General features: G+C 43.3%; 1 protein-coding gene across 39 annotated transcripts in view; it reads right to left on the bottom strand.

Annotated features, from left to right (window-relative positions):
* PTPRD (protein tyrosine phosphatase receptor type D) overlaps positions 1-27,290 on the bottom strand; it is a 2,878,718-nt gene extending 2,851,428 nt beyond the window's left edge. For 18 of the 39 annotated variants that reach the window (XM_073572185.1, XM_073572197.1, XM_073572187.1 and 15 more), the window contains exons 1-2: positions 27,170-27,290; positions 26,930-27,031 (exon numbers count right to left, since the gene is read on the bottom strand). The gene's annotated coding sequence lies outside the window, so the exon portion shown is untranslated. The remainder of the gene's footprint in view (positions 1-26,929; positions 27,032-27,169) is intronic. The other 21 variants (XM_073572205.1, XM_073572206.1, XM_073572208.1 and 18 more) reach the window with 3 other exon arrangements.
* Positions 27,291-27,500: the final 210 nt, after the last annotated feature.

Raw genomic sequence — 27,500 nt, 5'->3', positions numbered from 1 at the left:
TTTTTAATATTTTTTTGTCCTCTTTGATCATTTGTTCACGGGCATAGGTGTTCTTTAATTCAATTGATTAAAATTAAATTTTATGGGAATACATGTTCACTAAAACTCACTAAGTTAATATCCTGTTTTCACTGGAGATAGATAATTAATTCAAAGCATATGATCAGTACTAGAAATAGAGTCCAATATGCAATGAAAGAGGCATATTCTCTAATAAGACCTTTTACAAAATTTCTCATATTTTGCTTGTACTTTTATTTATGAAAATAAAAAAATAAATGGCGCTTACGTTTTATAGAATCTGTGCTAAATAACATTTACTAGATGCATAAGAACATGTTTACTAATATTTAAATTATTTTATTTAGAAATTATTTTTTTTCTCTTGATGGAAACAATAGTAATTACATTAAACCAAAAGATGTAAGATTTAGAAATAGTAGTGGAAAAACTTTAGGATATTGCACGTTGCATAAAAATATGAAGAGCAAATGTTGGAAGCTGCTTATATGAAATATGAAATGTTACGTTAAATTAATTTGGCTACATAGCTCATTGAGAGTGAAATATTACTATACAGTGGGGAAAAAAAGTATTTAGTCAGTCAGCAATAGTGCAAGTTCCACCACTTAAAAAGATGAGAGGCGTCTGTAATTTACATCATAGGTAGACCTCAACTATGGGAGACAAACTGAGAAAAAAAAATCCAGAAAATCACATTGTCTGTTTTTTTTTCATTTTATTTGCATATTATGGTGGAAAATAAGTATTTGGTCAGAAACAAGCAATCAAGATTTCTGGCTCTCACAGACCTGTAACTTCTTCTTTAAGAGTCTCCTCTTTCCTCCACTCATTACCTGTAGTAATGGCACCTGTTTAAACTTGTTATCAGTATAAAAAGACACCTGTGCACACCCTCAAACAGTCTGACTCCAAACTCCCCTATGGTGAAGACCAAAGAGCTGTCAAAGGACATCAGAAACAAAATTGTAGCCCTGCACCAGGCTGGGAAGACTGAATCTGCAATAGCCAACCAGCTTGGAGTGAAGAAATCAACTGTGGGAGCAGGGCTGTGGAGTCGGTAAGCCAAACCTGTGACTCCGACTCCGACTCCTCAATTTCCCTTACACCGACTCCGACTCCGACTCCACGACTCCGACTCCCACACATATTGCTTATATTTAAGTGAAAAATTTATTGTAGTACAATGTGAACCTCAGACATTTAATCATTTTTATGATCCAATAATCAAGATATTTAGATAGAACAGAATATATATTGGTGTACTACCCGGTTTTCATTCTTTTTGGTACAGATACGATATGGATAGACAGATATGGATAGATAGAGCAGATTTCTAATCTGCTTTTGCTATTGAGAACATTATCTATGAGCTCAAAAACCTTTCAGGTGATGCGGTTTTTTAAAAAGATGATCAGCTTTTGCAGCTGAAAAACGTATCCTCAAAAAACACAGGAAAAACGCTGTGTGTGAATGTAGCCTTAGATCAGGAATAGAACAGCCATTTATAGGACATTTCATAACTTTCCCAAACTCCTATGAAAAAATATTCAGCACATCCTGCATTGACTTACTGTACCCAATTTAGGGCTGTGGAGTCGGAGTCGGAGTCGTGGAGTCGGAGTCGGAGTCGGTCCATTTTATACCGACTCCAACTCCGACTCCGACTCCACCAAAATAAGCACCGACTCCGACTCCGACTCCACGACTCCGACTCCGACTCCACAGCCCTGTGTGGGAGCAATAATTAGAAAATGGAAGACATACAAGACCACTGATAATCTGCCTCGATCTGGTGCTCCACGCAAAATCCCACCCCGTGGGGTCAGAATGATCACAAGAACGGTGAGCAAAAATCCCAGAACCACGCGGGGGGACCTAGTGAATGAACTGCAGAGAGCTGGGACCAATGTAACAAGGCCTACCATAAGTAACACACTACGCCACCATGGACTCAGATCCTGCAGTGCCAGACGTGTCCCACTGCTTAAGCCTGTACATGTCCGGGCCCGTCTGAAGTTTGCTAGAGAGCATTTGGATGATCCAGAGGAGTTTTGGTAGAATGTCCTATGGTCTGATGAAACCAAACTGGAACTGTTTGGTAGAAACACAACTTGTCGTGTTTGGAGGAAAAAGAATACTGAGTTGCATCCATCAAACACCATACCTACTGTAAAGCATGGTGGTGGAAACATCATGCTTTGGGGCTGTTTCTCTGCAAAGGGGCCAGGACGACTGATCCGGGTACATGAAAGAATGAATTGGGCCATGTATCGTGAGATTTTGAGTGCAAACCTCCTTCCATCAGCAAGGGCATTGAAGATGAAACGTGGCTGGGTCTTTCAACATGACAATGATCCAAAGCACACCGCCAGGGCAACGAAGGAGTGGCTTCGTAAGAAGCATTTCAAGGTCCTGGAGTGGCCTAGCCAGTCTCCAGATCTCAACCCTATAGAAAACCTTTGGAGGGAGTTGAAAGTCCGTGTTGCCAAGCGAAAAGCCAAAAACATCACTGCTCTAGAGGAGATCTGCATGGAGGAATGGGCCAACATACCAACAACAGTGTGTGGCAACCTTGTGAAGACTTACAGAAAACGTTTGACCTCTGTCATTGCCAACAAAGGATATATCACAAAGTATTGAGATGAAATTTTGTTTCTGACCAAATACTTATTTTCCACCATACTATGCAAATAAAATGAAAAAAAAAACAGACAATGTGATTTTCTGGATTTTTTTTTCTCAGTTTGTCTCCCATAGTTGAGGTCTACCTATGATGTAAATTTCAGACGCCTCTCATCTTTTTAAGTGGTGGAACTTGCAGTATTGCTGACTGACTAAATACTTTTTTTCCCCACTGTATGTTCCCTACTTGACTTCACATTTACAGATAAGACCCTGATTCATGAGTTGAGATGGTAACATTTTTAAAAGCCCAGACTTCTTTATCATGAAACCTGTTTTAGCTACTGTAACCAATACATTCCAAATATTATTACTAATATTAGTAGGTGCACTCAGCAAGATCTCATTGCCACTTGTAAACGAGGGATGAAAATACAGTCCGTAACCTTAGTATACATAAAAAACCTATATAAATGAATTGCACTAGATAAAATGCTTGAGGTTATGTGACTAAAGCATGTATGCCAGGACATAAAAACTCCATTATGTTTATCACTTTCATAAAAAATTTTACAAGTTATAAAATGTTGACTATATTCAGTATAATTCCCCATATACACACAACACAAAAGCAAATTTTATAATAAATTTTCTCTGAAACTACTTTTATGTTGTTAAAGTGCACCTCTATTATCACCAAGTAAATTATAATAGTTTAAGATTTTTAAATATAACCTAGTTTCTATATCAACTGAATGTTTTTTTTTTCTAAAGTACTGTTGTAGGGTTTTTTGAATGGTAGAAGCCAGAAAGGTTCTTCCCACCTTACTAAAGATGGTAACTTAGAAGACATTACAAGTTACAATCTAGTTAAAGAAGCCCTCCCATGATTGCTTTTGTCCCTAAACATGTATATATGTGTAGTGTCACCTACCACCACCTCCTCTTGTATCCATTGTCGTTGCGGCCCTCTTCTGACAGACGTCACCTCTCTTCTGAATATCTGGGCCACACTGTGCCCTGTGTTGATTTTAAAATGTAAGCCTATAGCACTTCAGGGGCGAGGTTCCATAGACTTACATTGAAAAACAGACTTCCAACTTAGGCACAGAGTGGTCTGGATAGTCTGAGGAGCGTTGACTTCACTCAGGAAAGGAGCGGAATGGTGCTGGATCCCGGAGAAAATGGTGGTAGGTGAGTGTATTAACACACTGACATTACTGTACATACACATATACACAGATTTTGTGCTAAAATGTTCATGGGAGGGCTTTTTGAAGAGCAGATAACACAGCACAGACCATGGCTGGCCCATCCTGTGATTAATATGGAAAATACTCTAACACAATAATTTGGAAACAGGATTATGTTACAAAATAATAGACTGTAAGGGGTACTTCACACACAGCGAGATCGCTAGCAAGATCGCTGATGCGTCACCAATTTTGTGAAGCATCAGCGATCTCGCCAGCGATCTCGCTGTGTGTGGCACGTATCAGCGACCGCCCCCCCCCCGCCGGGTATCGCTGATCATGCAGGAATGTCCTGGGCCATTTTTTAATCGTTGGTCTCCCGCTGGCCAGCACACATCGCTGCGTGTGGCAACGGGAGACCAACGATCAGCGAGCTCCCAGCGCTGTAAGCAGATGCTGGGAGCTGGTATCCAAGGTAAACAGCGGGTAACTAAGCGACGCGCGCGCTTAGTTACCCGCTATTTACCCTGGATACCAGGGTCCTCGCTGGTCCTGATCGCTGGTGAGTCTGTGTGACGTCCGCCTGCAAGTCTGGGCTGCAGTAAGACAGCACCCCGAGCAACCCCGATACCCTTTTCCCTATACAGGGATCTGGATTTACAGCAGAGCCCAGGAGGCGCTGTCTGAATATGAGCAGCGGGCCAGAGCAGGACGGTCGCCAGAGAGGGGTTCAAAAACGGGACCAAAAGCGTAGTCAGGAATCCGAGTCTTAACCAGGCGGGCAGCAAAGGTACAAAAATGGCAGACAATAGCAGAGTCAAATTCAGGCCAAGGTCAGAGTCATAAACCAGGAGGATGGCAGAGGTACAGAATCGTTAGGCAGTAGCAGAGTCAGAAATCCAGGCAAAGGTCAGAATCAAAGAGAGCAAATAACAACTAGCACACTGGGGAAACCAAGACTATATCTGACAGCCTGCAAGACAGGCCCCAAGGTATTTGAGGCTATCCCTCACAGGTTTACAGTCTGATTATGTCATTTGGACCACCCCCAGGACCAGGCCAGATGGTGATGCCTCAACCCTTTCATGACTGACAGAGGAGAGGAGCCTGCGCCCACCAGATGCCTGCGCAGGAGCCCCTTCTCTGTCACCACCACCCACGGGGAAACCACGGCGCCTCCTAGTGGCCGAGGCAGGAACAGCCGTCCCCGAGTCTGACGGTGACATGACCGCCCGGCGCCTCCCAGTGGTTGAGACCGGAACAGCAGTCCCTGTATCTGACGGCGACGTGACAGTCCGGCGCCTCCCAGTGGCCGAGGCAGAAGAGCAGTCCATGTATCTGACGGTGACGGGACAGTCCGGTGCCTCCCAGTGGCCGAAGCAGGAACAGCAGTCCCTGTGTCTGACTGCGACGTGACAGTCTGCCTGTTTGAGAGCTTACCAGCGATCATGTAGCGACGCACCAGCGATCCTAACCAGGTAGTATTGTTGTCGGGATTGCTGGTGCATCGTTTAGTGTAGTGGGACTTTTATCATTTTGTTATTCTAGAGCTTTGTTTTGAAAAATAAAAAATGTAGATTTTTTTGTTAGTGATAAAGTCAATTCAGGCAATCATGCCATCACAATCACACTTGTGTTATACAACTTTAAGTAAATGATCTGAACCAGGCAAGTACTCAGACAAGCAAAATATAAAAATGGCAAAGCAAAAAAGAAGACTTTAATAACATTTAGAAAAATGTCAAGTATAATGTAAATGCCATTGTCAACGTTTGTTTGTACATCTATTGTATTCTGACATATTGCCTAAACACAAGTGATACAAATGGGTTGTGAGCTAATTTGCCTTATTTAGTGACATATCCTGTAACAGTCAGTTCTAATTGATGTAACTGCTCTTTTCAATTGGCTCATTAATCTTTTTTTGGGAGCCTCTGCCATTCTATGACCTGTACTGTACTGACAATGCCGATAATGAACCAACTATTGTGTGTCTCCATGAGAGATGCAGTAGACCAGTATATTGCACATCCAATTTGAATTTGAATGAAAAAATGACTGCCATACTATAAAAACATCTTCTGTAATATACCGTAGTCATTTCTCCCAAGTCACAGATGCATATGTGTTATTAGTCTAACTCATACGCTGTTAAATATACTGATTAGATTTAAGATTTACCTAAATCCATTTGGTCATCAGCGATCATAGCACGATTCTAAATATGTGCTTCTGATTTTTACTTTATTTACATACACGGGTATGTAGAACCAACAGATTTCTTAAGATTGATGCAACTTATAATATATTACATTTGGTTAAGGCAACACTTTAGCAGTTTATTATTTTGTTTACCGCTGAAGTGGTGCTTTAAAGCCGGAGTCACACTACCGTACAACACAACCGAGTGCTATGCGATAAAACATCACATAGCACTCGGCCCAGTGTTACTCTATGGGGCAACTCACATCTGTGGTTATTTTGTCATGCCAAATTGGCATGCGAGAACATTCGCAGCATGCTGCAATTGGAACCGAGGCTCAGCCGTGTCTTAGCTCACTTGCACCCATATAAGTCTATGGGTGTGAGTGACACAACCCACAGCACTCGGATAGCATCCGAGAGTGGTGCGATATATGACAATGCAGGTAGCAGAGGAGATGGAGAAATTACTTTCTCCGCCTCCTCCGCAGTTGTGCAAGAGGATCAAAGCACAGTAACATGCCACTAGGCTCCCGATCGCAGCAGAGTGATGCTAGTATGAATCCAGCCTTATGCTAAGTCCCCTGACCCCTGTCTTATACTCACATTTTGGGTCTTCCTCATTTTTTGGCTCCACTCTGGTCCCACGATGATGTCTTATGACAGTAGCTTCTAACAGGCCAGAAGCTACATCACATGTTCTCAATGTAAGTCTACATGAGCCAGAACAAGGCTCCCATAGACTTGCATTGAAAATTAATCTCGGGCTCTCTCCAGAAAACACTGGAGAGACCAGCAGGTCAAGACCTGCCAAAGACTGACCGGAGTGGCAGCAATAGAATGGAAAGGTGGGTTATGAGGGTAGGGGGACTTATATTTGAAGCACCACTCCAGTGGTAAAATAAAAAAAATACTGGAGTGGCACTTTAAATAATGCCTTTGGTTTAATTTAAAAACAAGACTTTATTACTTCAAGGCAATGGTGCTGATCATCAAACATTCAGGCTGCCAAAATACTTTAATGGCATCTATTCTTATTAATACATTCTCCTGTAATAAACATAAAATAATAAACCAACAATATACCATACCTGTCCGTTGTTCTGTCCCACGCTGTAATCCATATCTTTAGAATATGCAGTTTGCAACCAGGACGGTGCTAAGATTCGACTGTCCCAGCTGGAAACTACTGGTGAATGAATGAGATGCTGCCAGCACAGACTCAGCGACTAGTGGTGATGTCACTGAGTCTGCGCTCCCTCACAGCCTGAACTACGATGCCAGTTGATTTTCCCATGCTCCAGAGTTCAGGCTGTGAGGGAGCGCAGCATCAGTGATGTCACCGCTATTCACTGAAACTGTTCTCACAGCCGGGCTGAACTGCTGTGACCTCAGGACTGGCATTTCCCCACGGTCAACTCATTCAAGAGCCTTTTGATAAACAACATTTTTGGTTTTTCCTTTCGGTGCAAAGATGAACAGATTTTTGGCAGCTCCAATTCTTGAACAGGCCATGTAAAGTTGACCATTGAGAAAAGAATGGAAATTGCAAATCAATCGCTACTACTTTCAAGGACTGTCCCTGAGCCTTGTTAATGGACATTGCAAATGCCAGTCGAGGTAGAAACTGGAGGCGTTTGAAATCAAAAAGCAAATCAGATTGAGGCTATGTGCCCACGTAGCGTTAAAAACCAGACACTAAAACCGGACTCCTTCCCAGAAAGCGCACATTTTTTTCCGCGCGTTTTCTGCGTGATTTTTTCAAGGTTATTTTCGCGTTTTGGCCGCGGTTTTCGAGCACTTTCCAAGCGATTTGAAGCATCACTTGGAAAGTGATTGACAGGTTGGTCACACTCGTCAAACATAGTGACAAGTGTGACCAACTTTTTACTATTGAGGCTGCCTATGCGGCATCAATAGTAACAGCTACAATAATAGAATGTCAAAAATAATTAAAAAAAGTAAAAAAATCAGGTTATATTCACCTTCCGGCGTCCAGCGCAGCCTTCCCGGGCCTCAGCGATTCCTCCGTTCCCAGTAATGCCTTACGGCAGCGGCAAGAGCCTGTGATGACGTGAAGTCACGCGAGACAGCTACAGTATCGCGAGACCTTTGATGATGAGGTCTCGCGATACTGTAGCTGTCTCGCGTGACTTCACGTCATCACAGGCCCCTGCCACTCCTGCAAGGCATTACTTGGAACGGAAGCATCGCTGAGGCCCAGGAAGGCTGTGCGGGACGCCGGAAGGTGAATATAACCCGATTTTTTATTTTTTATTGTTTTTCTTACAGGGATATGGTACCCAGGGTCTGGAGGACAGTCTCCTCTCCTCCACACCGTGGGTACCATCCGCACAAGAGACGCTCACTTTGCGCATGGTGGGCATAGCCACATGCGGGAAGTAAGCAGATCTCATGCATTCCTATGGGTGCGGAATCGCAGCAATTCTTTGCAGAATCGCGGCGATTCCGCAAAAAGAATGAGCATGCTGCGTTTTTTTCCATGATGCAATTCCGCCGTGGAAAAAAACGCAGCATTAGCACAGCAGGTGCGGAATGCCATAGGAATGCATGGGATGCATTCAGTATGAGTATTTTAAGCGTTTTCGCAGCATTTTTGCGCCGAAAATCATGGCAAAAAACGCAAAGTGGGCACACAGCCTGAACGAGTGGAATTCTTGGAATGAAAATGTCCTCTCCTTTGGCATATTCTGTTGCTGAGTTGTTATTAACATAAATCCACTTCTATTACTATTATTTCCGCTAAGCACAGTAGCTGTAGAACTGTAGAAGTAAACTGTATATTAATTGGAGAGGACAATGTTACATCATGTATCCTTTTCCCTAGAATACCATGACTGTAAAGAACTGACTTGCTGAATTGATAGAGGGATGTACTAAATCACATGTATTGTATGTGCATATAAATACCTGTGATTGACAGGATCTAGCATTGGGGCTTTCAAGCATTAGATGAAGAAAGGAGGCCACAACTAAGGTACTGATTGGTACTTTTTGTAAGTTTTAAAGGGATTCTGTCATCAAGTTTTTGCTACCCTATCTGTCAGCAGCATGATGTAGGGACAGATACCCTGATTTCAGCAATGTAACACTTACTGGGCTGGTTGCTGCAGTTTTGATAGCATCATTGTTTTATCTGCCACAGATCTACCCATTCTCTGAATGCTGATTTCTTTATAACCCTGTAGACACCACTGATGGACAACTCCTTTTGTATGCCGGGCATAGGCAGAAAACTGCCAATCAGTGATGGGGCGCAGTTATATAGGGATCATGAATATGGAAGTCTAAATTGAAGCAGGTTTATGAGTTCGCTAGTGATAATCTTCTGCTGATAGGATAGTTGAGCTGGAAGGACAATAAGCGCAATAGGGCCGTATCCAGATATAAAATGTAAGAAATGTGGTCGATTCTGCTCACCTGGTGAACCCAAACCACTTATAAAGCTGAAAGATTGCTGCAGACCCACAACTTGGAGAACATCAAGGACTGGAGAAAAATTGGTTAAATCTGCACTGCAGGTGGATAAATGATGAGCAGGAGTAAAAAATCTAGGAATACGTTTTTTTTTTTGTAGAAAAAAAAAACCATTCGTTTACTCCTGCTCGTCCCTTATCCACTTGCAGCGCAGATTTATCTCATGTTTCTCCAGTCCTTTATAATCTTCTGCTGATAAACAGTGATTTTATCAAAACTACAGCAACTAACCTAGTAAGTGATGCCATTGAAATCAAGTTATCTGCCACTACATTATTCTGGTCTTAGATTAAGTGGCAAAAACCTAGTGACATATTCCCTTTAACAACTTTAAAGGAAAAACTACCCAGATATATGAGATATATAAGATATTACCTAGTTATAAGCCATAAATGTCCAAAAGGAGAATACCCATTCTGGTTGAGCAGGGGTTACCCTGGTCTACATTCTGCTCAGTTTTCTAAAACTATACTAAGCCTCTGCCACAATATGGTTCATGCAATTTAGCAGAGGACAATACTTCTCAATCCTCACTTGTTGGCAGTGCTGGACTGGGATGCCAAGGACCCACCAGTAACCAACTCCAGGGTGCCACTTTTCAACTACATGCAAATGTGATATTAACCTCAATAACAGATTTATATAACAATGAGCTGGGTAGTTAAAAGAATATGATGCTTTGTCTGTACATAGTGTGAAAACGACTTTGGTATACTAATAGATCACAGATTGCACATGAGTCAACAGCGTGATGCAGTAGCAAAGAAGACAAACACAGTTCTAGGATGTATTAAGAGAAGCATAGAGTATAGATCACATGAAGTATTTATCCCCCCGTGCTCCTCCTTGGTCAGGCTGCATCTGAATACTGTGTCTAGTTCTGGGCACCAAACTTTAAAAAAGATATTGGATAACTGGAGCAAGTTCATAGAAGAGCTACCAGGATGGTGAGCGGACTGCAAAGTATGTCCTACGAGGAACAGTTAAAGAATCTGGGAATGTTTAGCATGCAAAAAAGAAGGCTAAGAAGAGACTTAATTGCTGTATACAAATATCTGAAGGGATGTCACAGTGTAGAGGGATTATCAATATTATCATTTGCACATGGAAACAATGGAATGGAATGAAACTGAAAGGGAGACAATATAGTTTAAATATTAAAAAAAAAATTGACATAAGGGTGATCAATGAGCGGAACAAGCTGCCATGAGAGGTGGTGAGTTTTCCTTCAATGGAAGTTTTCAGGCAGAGGCTGGACAAACATCTGTCTGAGATGGTTTAGTGAATCTAGCATTGAGCAGGGGGATGGACATTATGATCCTTCAGGTCCCTTCCAACTCTAACATTCTATGATTCTATGATATGTGATATATACATATAGTGAATCAAGTATATTGTGCCAAGTACTGCTCATACAGTGGGTACGGAAAGTATTCAGATCCCTTTAAATTTTTCACTCTTAGTTTCATTGCAGCCATGTGGTAAATTCAAAAAAGTTCCTTTTTTTCTCATTAATTATAGTCTGCACCCCATCTTGACTGAAAAAAACAGAAATGTAAAAATTTTTGCAAATTTATTAAAAAAGAAAAACTGAAATATCACATGGTCATAAGTATTCAGATCCTTTGCTCAGTATTGAGTAGAAGCACCCTTTTGAGCTAGTACAGCCATGTGTCTTCTTGGGAATGATGCAACAGGTTTTTCACAACTGGATTTTGGTATCCTCTGCCATTCTTCCTTGTAGATCCTCTCCATTTCTGTCAAGTTGGATGGTGAACGTTGGTGGGCAGCCATTTTCAGGTCTCTCCAGAGATGCTCAATTATGTTTAAGTCAGGGCCTGGCTGGGCCAGTCAAGAATGGTCACAGAGTTGTTCCAAAGCCACTCCTTTATTTATTTTAGCTTCAACCAAGTCTGAGATCCAGAGCACTCTGGAATAGGTTTTCATCCAGGATATCGCTGTACTTAGCCGCATTCATGTTTCCTTCAATGGCAATCAGTTGTCCTGTCCCTGCAGCTGAAAAACACCCCCACAGCATGATGCTGCCACCACCATGTTTCACTGTTGGGATTGTATTGGGCAGGTAATAAGCAGTGCCTGGTTTTCTCCACACATACCACTTAGAATTATCACCAAAAAGTTCTATTTTCGTCTCATCAGATCAGAGAATCTTATTTCTCATAGTCTGGGAGTCCTTCGTGTGTTTTTTAGCAAACTCTATGCGGGCTTTCATATGTATTACATTGAGGAGAGGCTTCTGTCAGGCACTCTGTCATAAAGGCCTGACTGGTGGAGGGCTGCAGTGATAGTTGACTTTGTGGAACTTTCTCCCATCTCCCCACTGCATCTCTGGCGCTCAGCCACAGTACTCTTGGGGTTCTTCTTTACCTCTCTCACCAAGGCTCTTCTCCCATGATTGCTCAGTTTGGCTGGACGACCAGGTCTAGGAAGACTTCTGGTGGTCCCAAACTTCTTCCATTTAAGGATTATGGAGGCCCCTGTGCTCTTAGGAATCTTGAGTACTGCAGAAATTCTTTTGTAACCTTGTTCAGATCTGTGTCTTGCCACAATTCTGTCTCTGAGCTCCTTGGCCAGTTCCTTTGACCTCATGATTCTTATTTGGTCTGACGCACTGTGAGTTGTGAGGTCTTATATAGACAGGTGTGTGCCTTTCCAAATCAAGTCCTATCAGTTTAATTAAACACAGATGGACTCCAATTAAGGAGTAGGACCATCTCAAGGAGGATCAAAAGGAAATAAACAGCATGTGTTTGAGCAAAGGGTCTGAATACTTATGACCATGTGATATTTTGGTTTTTCTTATTTAATAAATTTCTACATTTCTGTTTTTTCCATCAAGATGGGGTGCAGAATGTACATTAATGCGAAAAAATGAACTTTTTTGAATTTATCAAATGGTTGCAATGAAATAAAGAGTGAAACATTTAAAAGGGTCTGAATACAATCAGTACCCACTGTATAAGAGGCTGGAAGCCCACTCTTGCAGCAGGGCCTACCATGGGATTTTCCTGTTCTCCTGTAGGCCAGTCCAAGCCTGCTTATAGTACACATGCTGAAGATGATATAACACATGACATGTGGTCTGTGTTTTTAATGACTATTAATATAAGGAAATCAAGCAAGTCCTTGAAAATAATTAAACCTGGTCTAATATACTGCAGATTCACTCTATGTTCTGCAATAATTTCTCAAACATTGGTTTCACCTATACTGAGGACCCACAACTCTTATACAGTAACTACATAGTGTCTATCTTTATTTAGTTGCTCTTACATACAGTTCTATATTCCTGTGCATTTTATAGAAAAGACAGAGACAGAAACAACTCAATAGGTAGAGTAGATAAGTGAACATCTTGCTCTAGACAAACAACAGCGGTAGGCAATGCAATAAAAAGCCAGGATCATTTTTAAACATTAGATAGCAAGTCACTGGAAAATGTAATGTATAAATACAGAAAAGAAGTATATGACACAGTGTTTTAATCTGCAGGACAATATTGTTTCAGCAAGGGCAAACACTTCATTTTCAGGCTTAGTGCAACATATGTATTAAGATTTTTACATTTGGATTGCGATCACTGACGATATAATAGCAGATTGCTTCATGAAAGTCAAAATAATCACCAGGGCTCAGACCACTCATATTGGATAATTTCTAGGCTTTCAAAATTCCACTCAGACTTCATTCTCCAAATTAAAAAAAAAAGATCACATATGTCTTAAATTAAATCAGCATGAAAATATCTGTTCAGTTCACCCTAATGATAGGGTTACAGTACAGGCATGCTGTGTAGATCTAATACCAGGCAGCTGACTGTGCTGAAAATGGGGAGTATCTCTTTGACACTAATTTGAATGTAATAGAACAGCATTGCAAAAAACGTCCCCCACCTCCAGCATCTTTTGAAAGATCCTTGCTTTGACAAGATTCATAGTCTCTGTGATGTGTCAATTAGTTGGCAGTTTACCACTGACAGCCTCAGGATTAAGTCTCAGAACAGAACTTATTTCTGCCCAAACTGTCTGAAGCAAGAGACAGATCAAATGCTTTGTGAAGCAGCTAGAAATATTATCCAGAACTAAACATGTTACTATTTTTGTGTCCAAAAATGTTCAGTGCGCTAGAAATGCTCTTTCCAACCAATAAACAATGTGCAATATGCATACATAGCAAATATACATGTAGTGTACATAGAAAAACAAGCATAAAACAGTGTAAACAAGTAATTGACACCATAAAAATAGTAATAATATTAGATAGGAAGATTTACAGTATTGTCATTTATACAGTAGTACCATTTCCATTATTAAGAAAAAATATAATCAAATTCAGAGTATAAATAGCTTAGAAATGCAACACTAACTGAAAATTGTAATTTTTTTCAGTGTAAAAATGATCAAAATCGCACTTAATTCAAATGTAATTTAGAAGTTTTATGTATAAAGAAAAGAAAATGGCAGTATCCAAGTAATGACACTCCATGTGTTAGGTTCCTGCCACTGAGCAGCAGGAATCCAGAGCCTTGCACCCAGTGGACTCTCATTTTTCTTTGGCTGCAGTGGAGCCTGCTCAGCAGATTCGTCAGTCCCGGCGCTCTGCCCAGGACAACTCCGTGGGGTTGCTTGCTGCTGCCACCTCTGGCACAGCTATGACAATGCATGCTGCTCAGCAGCGAGATTCTCCAGGGACTAAGTCCTCATGTCAGGCCACTGAGCATGCCCGTGGAGTGATCTCCCATTGGAGATCGAGGGTCACATGCTCAGGTCCTGCTCGTGTTCGGATTGGCCCATCCGAGAAGCCAGGAAGGTCCCGGGCGCCCGTGGCTATAAAAGGTTCGCATGGCCGCTCGCCCATGTGCTAGGATAGACTGTATTTACAGACTATAAGGTGTGAGAGATGTATGCACGTATGAATGTATCTGGGGACTGACTCATTATGAAACCCCTACCCTTGGTACGCATGTGTTGTGCAGCCTAGCCTGCTAGCGCCCAGGCTTAGGTGTAGGTAGGTCAGGGTTTGAGTCAGACATTGGTCCTCACCAGTGATCCAGCACGCCTCAGTGCCCGTGCTCCACACTCCACTGCCAGCGTCTTTAGCGGCGCTCATAGCAGCGACGCCACACGCTCAGTGGGCCTAAAGGGACTCTAACCCCGTGTCCTTGGGGTAGCGTTTTGTGGCCGTACACTGTGTGCTCTTTTAGCCGAGCTCTGTGAGCACAAACAGGCTCCGGCGTTTATGTTCAGCGGTAGTGCAGCTCTGTGAAGCAACAGAGTCTGCCCCCGTACACACCGGGTGACGATAACCCGCGTTTTTATAGTATACCGCCATATAGCATCCGCCATTACTGAGCAGCAGGTTACCACCCCTGCACGGTGGACCCCGGGCTGCGAATGCACCTTATTACCATCTTTATTATTTGGTGCGTCCCGCCAGCCCTAACTTTATCCTAGCGCCAGGGTCTGGCTCTTAATGGCGGATGAACAGCGACTGCTGCAGTACATCCGGCAGCTGCAGGGCAGGTTGGCGGCTCTTGAGCGTTCAGCCTCAGCTGTGGATGTTACTGCAGTCACTGTTCAGGCAGCCACAGAGGATGTCTCCCGTGTGACCACAGCCATCCCTGCCCCAACTTTGTCCCACCTCCCGCTGCCCGAGAAGTTCTCGGGTGATAGTGCTTCTTGTAGGGGTTTCGTAAGCCAGTGCTCTATACAGCTGGAGCTGCTGGCCGCACAATTCCCCTCTGAGCGGGCTAAAGTGGGATTTATTGTTTCCCTCTTGTCGGGCAGGGCTTTGGAGTGGGCCACACCGCTGTGGGAGCGTGGTGATCATGTGGTGCAGAGTGTCTCGCAGTTCTTGGACACTCTGAAGCAGGTCTTCCTGGGACCACGAGTCACCCATGACACCACGCTCCGGCTGCTGGCATTGTCACAGGGCTTGTCCATGGTCAGCCACTTTGCCATCTAGTTCCGGACGCTGGCCTCAGAGTTAGAGTGGCCAGATAAGGTCCTCATTCCGGCATTCTGGAGAGGTTTCGCTGGCCATGTGAAGGACACTCTGGCCACCAGGGAGATTCCCGTTACACTGGAGGAGCTTATCACTATCTCCACCAATATTGATCTTCGCTTCGCCGAGCGAAGGTTGGAGTGGGCCCAGTGTAGGCACAGGTTTAGGTTGGCACCTAGTTTTGCTAAACCTCTGGAATCTTCCAATCGGGCGTCTGAGCGTCAGGGGGCTTCCCGTGAGAGATCCAGGCCCAGGTCCGCTCAAGCTCCTGTGAGCTGTCATGTTTGCCGGCAGTCCGGTCACCTTGCCAACCGGTGCCCACAGCAGCTGGGAGAACGTTCGCACCTAGTGGCCGTAGGAGGCGACGCACTAGAATCAGGGGTGTTTTCCTCCAAGCTGTCCTTTAAGGGGACACTTGAGTCTGATTCTTCCACTCTGGGAGTGGAGGTTTGTGTGGATTCCGGGGCAGAGGGCAATTTTATGTCGTCAGCCTTCGCTCAACGGCACGCTATACCCCTGGTTATGATGTCTACACCAGTCACCGTCAGAGTGGTGAACGGCGCCATTCTACCCTCACAGATAACCCACCAGACCGCCCCCTTGTTACTCTCAATGGCTCCATCTCATCAGGAGACGATATCCCTCCTCGTCATGCCTGAAGGTATTGACCAGGTACTTCTAGGGGTCCCTTGGTTGCGGTACCACTCCCCCCATATAGAGTGGTCCTCAGGGAGGATTATTGGGTGGAGTAAATCATGTGAGGGTAGATGTCTGAGGGAGTGCATTCAGGTTGCCTCCACCGAGGTTCCCGCAGATTTCTCCTCGCTCCCCAAACACTATCGACAGTATGCGGACGTGTTCTCCAAAAAGGTGGCGGAGACCCTTCCACCGCATTGCCCCTATGACTGTCCTATTGACCTCTTGCCTGGTGCTGAGCCTCCCCGGTGTCGAGTCTATACCCTATCTCTCCCAGAGACAGAGGCCATGTCTCAATACATCAGGGAGAATCTGGCAAGAGGATTCATTAGGAAGTCAGTGTCACCAGCGGGGACGGGATTCTTCTTCGTCCAGAAGAAGAGTGGGGGACTACGTCCTTGCATTGATTACAGGGGTCTTAATGCCATCACCGTTAAGAATAAGTATCCTCTGCCCCTGATATCAGAGCTGTTTGATAGGCTACGGGGGGGCGAGGGTGCTTTCCAAACTTGATCTGCGGGGGGCGTACAACCTGATTCGCATCCGTGATGGGGACGAATGGAAGACGGCATTTAACTTCAGGGATGGGCACTATGAATACCTGGTGATGCCCTTCGGCCTCTGTAATGCTCCGGCCGTCTTCCAAGACTTTGTGAACGATATCTTCCTGGATATGCTTACCACCTCGGTTGTAGTCTACCTGGATGATATTCTCATCTACTCTCCAGATATTGACTCCCACCGGAGAGATGTTTGCAAAGTTTTCGATTGCCTCCGGGCAAACTCCCTCTATGCCAAGTTGGAGAAGTGTGTGTTTAAGCAGGAGTTCTTGCCTTTCCTGGGCTATATCATCTCCGCCCGGGGATTGGCCATGGATCCTGTCAAGCTACAGGCAGTGATGGATTGGCAGGAACCTCATTCTCTCATAGCGGTGGAGCACTTTATGGGGTTCATAAATTACTATCGCCAATTCATCCCCCACTTCTCGACTTTGGTATCACCCTTGGTAGCCCTCACCAAGAAGGGTGCAAATCCCAAGTTGTGGTCGGAACCGGTCTCCAAGGCCTTCTCCATTACGTCCCATTTCGCTAGGGCTCCCATTCTACATCTCACTGATGTAGATAAGCCCTTCATTCTGGAAGTGGATGCCTCTTCCGTCGGTGCTGGAGCGGTCCTGTTTCAGGAGGACACGCAAGGTCAGAAGCACCCATGCTTCTTTTCGTCCAAGACCTTCACACTGGCAGAGAGGAATTATGCCATCGGGAACAGGGAGTTGCTAGCGATGAAGTTGGCCTTCTCGGAGTGGAGACACCTCCTGGAGGGGGCTCGCCACCCTTTCCAGGTGTTCACTGACCACAAAAACTTGGTGTATCTGCAAACAGCCCAGCGGCTAAATTCTCGCCAGGCCAGATGGTCTTTGTTCTTTTCCCGGTTCCACTTCACCATCCATTTTCTCTCCGGGGAGAACGTTCGGGCCGATGCTCTCTCCTGCTCCATGTTGTCATCGGAGGAAGAGCCTCGGTTGATTGTCCCATCCGAGAGCCTGAGGACTGTGGCTCCGGTTGCCCTTGAGTCAGTACCTCCGGGCAAGACATTTGTCCCTGCCCATCTGCGACCGGAGGTCCTCTCTTGGGCTCATTCGTCCAGGGTGGGTGGACATTTCGGGACAAAACAGACCTCTGAGCTTCTGGCGAGGACGTACTGGTGGCCGCATATCGCCCGTGACGTCAGACTATATTCAGGCATGCATCTCTTGCGCCCAGAATAGGTCCTCTCGGCAGCGGCCCGCTGGGCTTCTTTATCCTCTGCCGGTAGCGGACAGGCCCTGGGAGATGGTCGGTATGGACTTTGTTGTGGGGCTACCCAAGTCCAGTGGCAGCACGGTCATTTGGGTTGTCACCGACCATTTCTCTAAGATGGTGCACCAGGTACCTCTCTCCCGGTTACCTTCTGTGCGGGGCCTGGCAGTGTTGTTCATTAAGCACGTTTTCCGCCTGCATGGCAAGCCGGACAAGATTGTCAGTGACTGGGGTCCTCAGTATGCATCCCGGTTTTGGAGAGAGCTTTGCTCCCTGCTCAGCATTGAGTTGAATCTCTCCTCGGCCTATCATCCCGACACGAATGGGTTGGTAGAGAGAGCCAACCAGACCCTGATCACATATCTTTGACATTTTGTCTCGGCCAGGCAGGACGACTGGGCATCCTTGCTGCCGTGGGCAGAGTTTGCTTTGAACAATGCTGTGGCCGACTCCACCGGTCAGACCCCATTCCTCCTAAATTCCGGCCAGCATCTGCGCTTCTCTGTGCCCATGCCCGTGTCATCCACCGACTCCAGGGTGGCAGACTGGGCGGTGGAGGCACGCGACATTTGGGATCGCACCCAGGATGCTATCCGGGCTTCCAAGGAGAGAATAAGGACCTCCGCTGACACACACCGGTGCCCTGCTCTGACTTTTGCCCCTGGCGACTTGGTGTGGCTCTCCACCCGAAACATCAGGCTGCGGGTAGAGTCCGCTAAGTTCGCACCACGCTACATTGGCCCCTTCAAGTTCCTCGAGCAGATCAGCTCTGTGGTCTACCGTTTGGCCCTTCCACCACACTTGGCTATCTCTGATACATTCCACGTGTCCCTCCTTAAGCTTGTTTACTTGTCCCGGTTCTCCGAGTCATCTGCCGGGACATCAGACTTGTCTTCGAGTGAGTTTGAGGTCAATGTCATTGTGGGATGCAAGGTGATGTGGGGCAAAAAGTTTTATTTGGTGGATTGGAAGGGTCATGGTCCAGAGGCTTGGACCTGGGAGCCAGTGGAGAACATCCGCGCTCCGCTCCTCATTGCGGCATTTGAGCGTAGCGAGGCTCAGAGGGGAGGGGGCCCTAGGAGGGGGGGTAATGTTAGGCGTCGGGTTCCTGCCACTGCACAGCAGGAATCCAGAGCCTTTCACCCAGCAGTCTCCTATTCTTCTTCGGCCGCAGTGGAGCCTGCTCAGCAGATTGGTCGGTCCCGGCGCTCTGCCCAAGCCAACTCCATGGGTTTGCTTGCTGCTGTCCCCTGTGGCACAGCTATGACAATGCATGCTGCTCAGCAGTGAGATTCTCCAGGGACTAAGTCCTCATGTCGGGCCACTGAGCATGCCCGTGGAGTGATCTCCCATTGGAGATCGAGGGTCACGTGTTTGAGTCAGACATTGGTCCTCACCAGTGATCCAGCACGCCTCAGTGCACGTGCTCCATACTCCACTGCCAGCGTCTTTAGCGGCGCTCGTGGCAGCGACGCCGCACGCTCAGTGGGCCTAGAGGGACTCTAACCCCGTGTCCTTGGGGTAGTGTTCTGTGGCCGTACACTGTGTGCTCTTTTAGCCGAGCTCTGTGAGCACAAACAGGCTCCGGCGTTTATGTTCAGCGGTAGTGCGGGTGACAATAACCCTTGTGTGTTTTTATAGTATACCGCCATATAGCATCTGCCATTACTGAGCAGCAGGTTACCACCCCTGCACGGTGGACCCCGGGCTGCGAACGCACCTTATTACCATCTTTATTATTTGGTGCGTTCCGCCAGCCCTAACACCATGTTTTATTGAATCCTGTGAACAAACTGGATCAAAAGGGGAGGACACATAACACAAACTATGGTGATTTCACCTCCTCGACAATTTCTCAAGGTTCGACTACTGGGACACCCCATCCTGAGACTGCAGCTTTAGAAACCCAAGAACATATGGACTGGAGGTGCCCATGCATGGTCAGAACCCCAACGATCAGCTTGTTATCCCCAGATCGGATAAAGCACAACTTATTTTTTTGGGGGGAAAACATTTTTAATACTTGTATTAATGGTTTGCGGCTATAATATGATAACAATTACTTAAGGAACAGCGCTTGGCTATTCCCACAGGCAATAAATGGAGAATAAGCCAGGCATGCACATCTCTGCACAATTCAAGATATGTTTAGAGAGCACCAATCTTTGTATCGTTATTGGAACCCCCCCCCTCCAGCGATCAACAAGTTATCCCCTACCCAGTGTATAAGGGATATCTTGTTTTTTGGGAATAATCTTAGATTAAGGGTCTACTGCATAACATGCGAAAACCTATTTGAATAACATCTTGAGAACATTTGCATCATGTTTCTGTTAATTAACACATCATTATACAGAATCATGCTAGATATATTAATATCAGCTAAGGATTTAGCCTTGATTTAACCTTGTTAAAAGCTTACACAATGATACTATTCAGTAATTTATTTGTGCACACAATCAATGTTTTGGGTGGACATACAGGACATGGATCTTGAGTAGGTCAACACAATTTTGCAGCTTCTAGCCTGAAAGATTTCACCCTGGGGTATCATTATCAGCGCAGGTCTACTGGTTGTTGAAACAAGCCTACCATTTTTATTGATCATTGATCTGTGTCAGAAAAGAAGTAATATAAATGACACATTTGGGTCTATTCAAGTAGTTTCCAATGAGAGGTGGGATGCGTCAGCTTCAAACAAGAAGTCTATCTATCTATCTATCTATCTATCTATCTCCTATCTATCCATCCATTCATCAAATATCTATCTATCAATCTATCTTTCCATCTATCTATTATCTATCTTCTGTCTATCCATTCATCCATCATCTATCTATCTATCCATCTACTTCATATATCTATCCATCTATCAATCTATCTCCATATGTGTAAGTTTAAAAAAAATCCAAAATGTCCTCTCAATCAAAGCAGATCAAACATGTCAAGCCTTTTCTGTTATGTTGCAAATTAAACTTTTAATTACAACTAATTAGAATAATAGTAAATGTGTCATAATCCGAAGATTATATTTTACATTACATTAGACATAACATGTGCTGTGACATAGTCTGCTTAAGCTTTATGTAAAGACCTTATTTTGCTCAGTGTTATTTTATTATGACTGCAGAGCTTACTGCATGCAGAGAAAATACTTTCCCTTAGCACTTTTATACATATTTATACATTTTATATATTAGTGCATGAGAGCTGTCATAAAGGCACAAGGACTAACTACCTAGTTATAGCCAAACAGATTGACAGTGTTTTCAATATTCCATCTTCCTCAGGACCAAGTGAATAATTTAATGAATTCAGCCATGGAACCAAACATTTCTTATGGAGCAGATTTTAGTGAAAAATTGCTTTCTGCACACTGTAACAATTATGAGGGTGGGCATATTTTGTATATATGTTTGAAAAATGTTGTAATTTACGTTATTTTTTTGTAGGTGCTAGTCTGCAATGAATATCAAAATCTAAAGGCGTTGTGCAATAGCTTAAGGCAGAGGTGATAACAATTCATTCCTGGGAGGCGCAACGACACATTGAGCGGCATCTGTAAAGATGTTTGAGAGATTTTTTTTTTTTAATTTTTAAGGTTTATTGTTGGTTGTTTACAAAAAACGTGTAAAAATGTGCATGATTAAGTGTAAACTTGATGCACATACTATAAAGGCTGCATGTCAAGTTACTAAATATTAATACACTTAAGAGATTGTTTATTTAAGAAAATATTAATACTTATAAAAGTGAGGGGTTTGGGATTATTTACCACCAGTTTCATATGACTTTTCACTACTTTACACTATTTTTGCCAATGAAACCTGCATTTTTCAAGAACTTCCCCCTCTTCTTGCTGTTTCCCTAATTTTCAGTTGTCTTGGATTGGTGTGTGGAGACATTTTTTTATTAGGTATGGGATACAAAACAGCAATAAAATATGAAAGATTGTTGCCATTGGTTATCTACAGTACATAGCAGTATTATGGACACCACATGACAATTGTGAACAGTTTAGCTGTGAATGATGCTCTAGGGTAAGACAAAACACTTACTAGAAAACAGCAGGACAATCTTTATTCTTTATCAAATACAATAGGGATCTAATTTTGCAGGTCTGGGAGATACCACTCTTTACTTGTAGTCATTAAATATATGTCTGAAACGGTTCTTAAAGGGTTTGTTCACTGCTGCTCAACTTCTCAATCTGAATTTCTGACCACTATAAAATAAAAACACCTATAATCACCTCCCATGTTGTCACTATTCCAGCAGTGTTGGCACTTGAGCTACCTGGGTTCACATATGGTTATTTCACATTTAGCCCTGCACCCAATCAGTGATGGGGTCACTGTCCCCACCATCAGATGTATAAGTAATCAAAGGCCAGTGAGTCGCTCTGCAGCTCCGACTTTCTGTTGATTACTTATTCATCTGAAGTTGACTGTGATGCCAGCGCTGATTGGGTACAGGGCTCACGGGACATAACAACCTCATTTGAGCCCTAGGAATTCAAGTACCGATACCACTGGAATGGCTCTGGCATGAAAGGTGAGTATATGTGTTTTTATTTCAACGGGGGCAAATATTCAGATTGAGAATGAGTAAGCTAGTTGTGGAAAAACCCTTTAAACATACCTTCAGTGTGACACAGGGATAACAGTCTGAAAGTCATGCACCACAAATGGTCCATTCCTTGTGATACAATAGGGCAGCATACTAGCAAAACACGTGATCCCGCAATCCTCATCAAAATCACTGGATGGCCATTGATGCACTCACAAAACAGATGTGGTAATGGTATATAATGACCTCTGGTACAGAATATACCATACAATCCAAAATATAGCAGCACCTAAAGTATCTTCTACTAAGGATTATGGATGGGTGACATCACAAAGTCCATGTGTGAGTGACGCCTTACAGTGTGGTAAACTGACAAAGTAGCCAGATATCCCATTCTCAAACAGAAAAGCTATAGGAAAAAATATCAAAAGTTGAAAAAAAATACACACGTATGAAAGCAGAACTATTTTTGTGCCTTTTTTACTTTTCTGACCTATCACATTCTCTGACGACTAATGTTCCATTATTTTCATGTCAAGTTACGCTTTAGAAGAACACTAGGCCTAAAACCCATTTTCAACATTTACTCATATTGCATCACTTCCAGATTTTGCTTTTTTTTATCTCGAAGCACTAAAGCATGTCCAACTATTTTCAACTACACCAGCATAAATGCACTTAAAAATTACAGCGCCATGCCACCACGGAGAAGGCTCCAATATTTTATTGACTGTGCTTAAATAATGAAAGTTCACTGTACGCGAGAACACCCATGGTCTTTCCACAGTAGCTAGCTGCTTGATACATGTGATATCATTAAAAAATAAGCACATGTTTAAGTAAATGAAATAAAGTGTCACCAGAAACATATTTAGTAAGGTTTCAGTAGACGGCTAAAAGAGGCTCAGTTTGAACCTTTCAAGGTTTAAGCACATATGTATGGACTCTCCATGTTTCTTTTTCCAATGAATGAGTTGAGCGAAAAAAAACAGTTTTCAGTTATAACTGAATATAGAAAATGTTCCAGTTGCCCGTATATAGACACACATGCTTTTAAGGCCATAAAAGCGAATACCTTGGTTAAGAAAAGTAGAATAACAAAAACACTATAGACAAGAAAGGGTTAGGAACATTCATAGCATTTGTTATGTCTTGCGACGTAGTAACTTTATTAAATACAGAAAACAGCGGAATTGTATTATATGTCTTTAGCAATTTTTTGGAGTCGGATTTAATGTTGGCAATTTATTATTAGTAACTTGGTAACTTTTCTCAGTGCCAGTGCTATTCAAAACTATATTTTTCAAAGAACAATACGAATGAATTTACACCAGAGATTGCACACAGGCATGTACTGTAGGCAGCTGTTTATAGGCGAACAACAACTGAATGTATATATATATATATATAGATATATATATATAGATAGATACAGTATATGTACTATATATAAGTTATATACACACCCATATATATATACAAGTGCATCAAAGCTCATATATATATTTGTGTGCTCAACATACCAAGTGACTGCATCATCCAGCTTACTTTAAACCGCAAATATGAGCCACATTTGTCAGTATATATGCATTAATGTCTTTAAGTATGCAATACAAATAATCTGTGCATGTGCTCAAAAGTGTAATAATAATGTACTTTAATATTATACTCCAACTCTAAATAATGAAACATTACTATTCATTACCGATAATTAGTCTACTTTTATAGGATTAACATAGGCAGCAATGTATACGACTGATGTCATTGTTCCACTAATAGCACTTTTGGGCGAAAATAACAAGTGCTCTGCGCTGTGAAAATGAGGCAAGTTATTTGATACGTCTATATATATGATAATAGTAAGCCCTTCAATTGTGTATTTCATGCTTGGTACAGTCACTAATATGACTGGGCCCACAAAGCTCAACAATAACCTTCCGAGCAAACAAAGGACTTAGAAGAGTATTATGTAAAACTACATTTCTATTATGTTATGCTATGATTACTACTAATAACAGTAATAACTGTATCCACTTTACAGTGTACCATGTATGATATGTACGTTAGAGCATGATTATTACAATGTGCGCCGCGACACATTTTACTAGTGAGATATAGTCAGGGTTTTATGCTTTTGTCATCAGCATATGTTGTTTTACAGCAGATTTGACTATAGTACTAATAAAAGAATAGAACAGCATATTTGCCTTCTCCTCATCTGCAACTGTAAGCAAATACAGGTATACCTTATTAGTAAGATCTCCTATAGTAAGCACACGTTAGAGGAATTAATCATTCATTCCCTGAAGACTGCTTATGTATTTCATCGGGCCATTATCTGATCTGAATAACAAGAACAATTGCATAATAAAGCGCATAACTGCTGATACAAGCAACTTTTCTTTCTCTGGTTCACAAAACAACTTCCCTTGATTATAAGAGACAAATGTAATTTTAAGATATTCCTTAAAAAGTGGCAGAATTCCAGAACTGCGTTCTTCTATATTCCAAACATTTTCTCATTGGCCAAAACTGTAGGGGGCAGCAATCTAGGTCATATTGTAACAATATTAAGTTTCTGGGGTATTGAAATAAAGAATGTTAATCATATCTACATATAAAATTAGGTGTAATAAGATATGCAAAGCACAAGAAGAAATGCTTACTAAGTAAAGAGTCTCCTATCTATTATCTATCTATCTCATATATATCTATCTATCTATCTATTATCTATCTATTCCATATCTATCTATCTATGCCATATCTATCTATCTATCTATTATCTATCTATCTATTTCATATCTATCTATAAATCTCTCATATCTATCTATTACCTATCTATCCCATATCTACAGTATCTATCTATCCCATATCTATCTATCTATCTATCTATCTATCTATCTATTACCTATCTATCTATCTATCCCATATATCTATCTATTATCTATCTATCTATTTAATATCTATCTATCTATCAATCACATATCTATCTATCCCATCTATCTCTCTCTCTTTATCTATTTATCCCACATTTATCTGTAGCTCTCTATCCCATCTCTCTCTTTATCTATCCCATATCTATCTGTAGCTATCTATCTATCTCATCTCTCTCTCTTTATCTATCTATCCCATATCTATCTGTAGCTCTCTATCTATCCCATCTCTCTCTGTATCTATCTATCCCATATCTATCTGTAGCTCTCTATCTATCTCATCTCTCTCTTTATCTATCTATCCCATATCTATCTGTAGCTATCTATCCCATATACATTATAAAACAACATGCAGTATCACCGAGTACAAATAGTTGGCCAATATATGCTGAAAGCAAAGTGACAGTGTCATAAAAATGGAAAGTAAAGTCTGTTAATTCCCTCTGGTGTCACATTGTGCGACCATTTTGGAGACATTATCTAACTTTTCTAATAGGCACTGCTAAACAATACGGAATAAGAAAGGCCTCTTAGCTCTTAGACTAATTAAACTCACACCCCCTTTAAGAAGAGGTAAATGTGACTCCATATATAAGGGCGTCGGAGCCACCTAACACTGAATTGGCCATTACTTTGGTCTTTTTCATTAGTTCTTTGTTTTGATTATATGAAGCTTTAATGTGTGATTAAGCCTAATGGGTTTATTAACTTTAAGAAGAAACTTTCCTTTAGGTAATGACATCGTATAAGCAATATCTGCAGAAAAAGAATGTTTTGTGTCTTGTATCCTCCGAAGATGGAAATCGGTGCACATCCGATGAGGACTGAGGGCTTCAGGTTAGTAATACATGCTGCGGCTGCATTTTCAATGTGAACTGCTTCCCATAAACTATAGGAATTATGATGCTACATTAGACATTCAATTATCATCCTGGCAGCCCAGATGTAAGGACCATATGGCGGCATAACCTCTGAGTGTAGTTCATCTGCCAATGCCTATAGTGTTTTAATACCAAGAGACGGAATACACTCTAAGAGTATGGGGATTAGTGTCTGTCGCTGAAAGGGCAGGATGCTGCTCTCACAGGACAAAGTTTCCGAGGAAGACGTGATGTAAAGCGCCCACAAGGCAGACCCTCACCATGGGCTGCATCTGCCCTTATTCCATGGAGCCCCCTTCCCCCCCACACAGGGACTCCGGATGGGCCAAACTTTAGGCTTTGCTGCAAATACAGACACCAGGAGCCAAGTGCAGCAATGTACCGTCCACCAGCAGTGCACACCGACAACCCTGCAGGAGCACAGCCCCAAAGGCAGCTCTGGCCAAGTTCACACCATGACTGTCAGCAAAGGGAGCAACTCTGGTACTTACTAGTGCAGCCAGTCCTGTCACCCCAGGAAACCCAGAGGAGTCTTCTGTGTCCTCCCAGACGGAGAAACGTGTTTTATTCCACACAAAGAAGCAAAGTCTGAACTGCAAGAAAGAAGAGAACACATGGGTGAGTCCGCCTCTGTCCTCCTGCTGACCGGCGGCGGCTGCTCTGGCCTCTCACACCATCCCCGCTAGTCCCGCCAAAATGAGGAAGAAGTGCTCGTCCGTGAGGTACAGTACCTGCACTCTCCCCCGCTGGTGCTGGAGCCAGGGAGAGAAGGAGAGTGGAGGAGGAGGAGGGAAGAGACTGAGAGCAAGGAGGAGGGAGATGGAGGCAGAGGGGAGTCACAAAAAGTGAGAGGATCTTCAGTGACGAGACAGAGGAAGGAGCTGTGTGGAGAGATGACAGGACCGAGCCCGAGCTCCTGCCGGCAGTGTGAGGAGAGGCAGAGGAAGCAGCTCGGCTCTCTCCCGGCCAGCAGTGTGTGCGAGCAGCCCGGCCAGCAGTGTGTGCGAGCAGCCCGGCCAGCAGTGTGTGCGAGCAGCCCGGCTCTCTCCCGGCCAGCAGTGT

Source organism: Dendrobates tinctorius, unplaced genomic scaffold (genome assembly GCF_039654945.1).
Source record: "Dendrobates tinctorius isolate UK_male_01 unplaced genomic scaffold, ASM3965494v1 ptg000031l, whole genome shotgun sequence".
NCBI lineage: Eukaryota > Metazoa > Chordata > Amphibia > Anura > Dendrobatidae > Dendrobates > Dendrobates tinctorius.
This window is presented reverse-complemented; position numbering and strand designations above follow the sequence as displayed.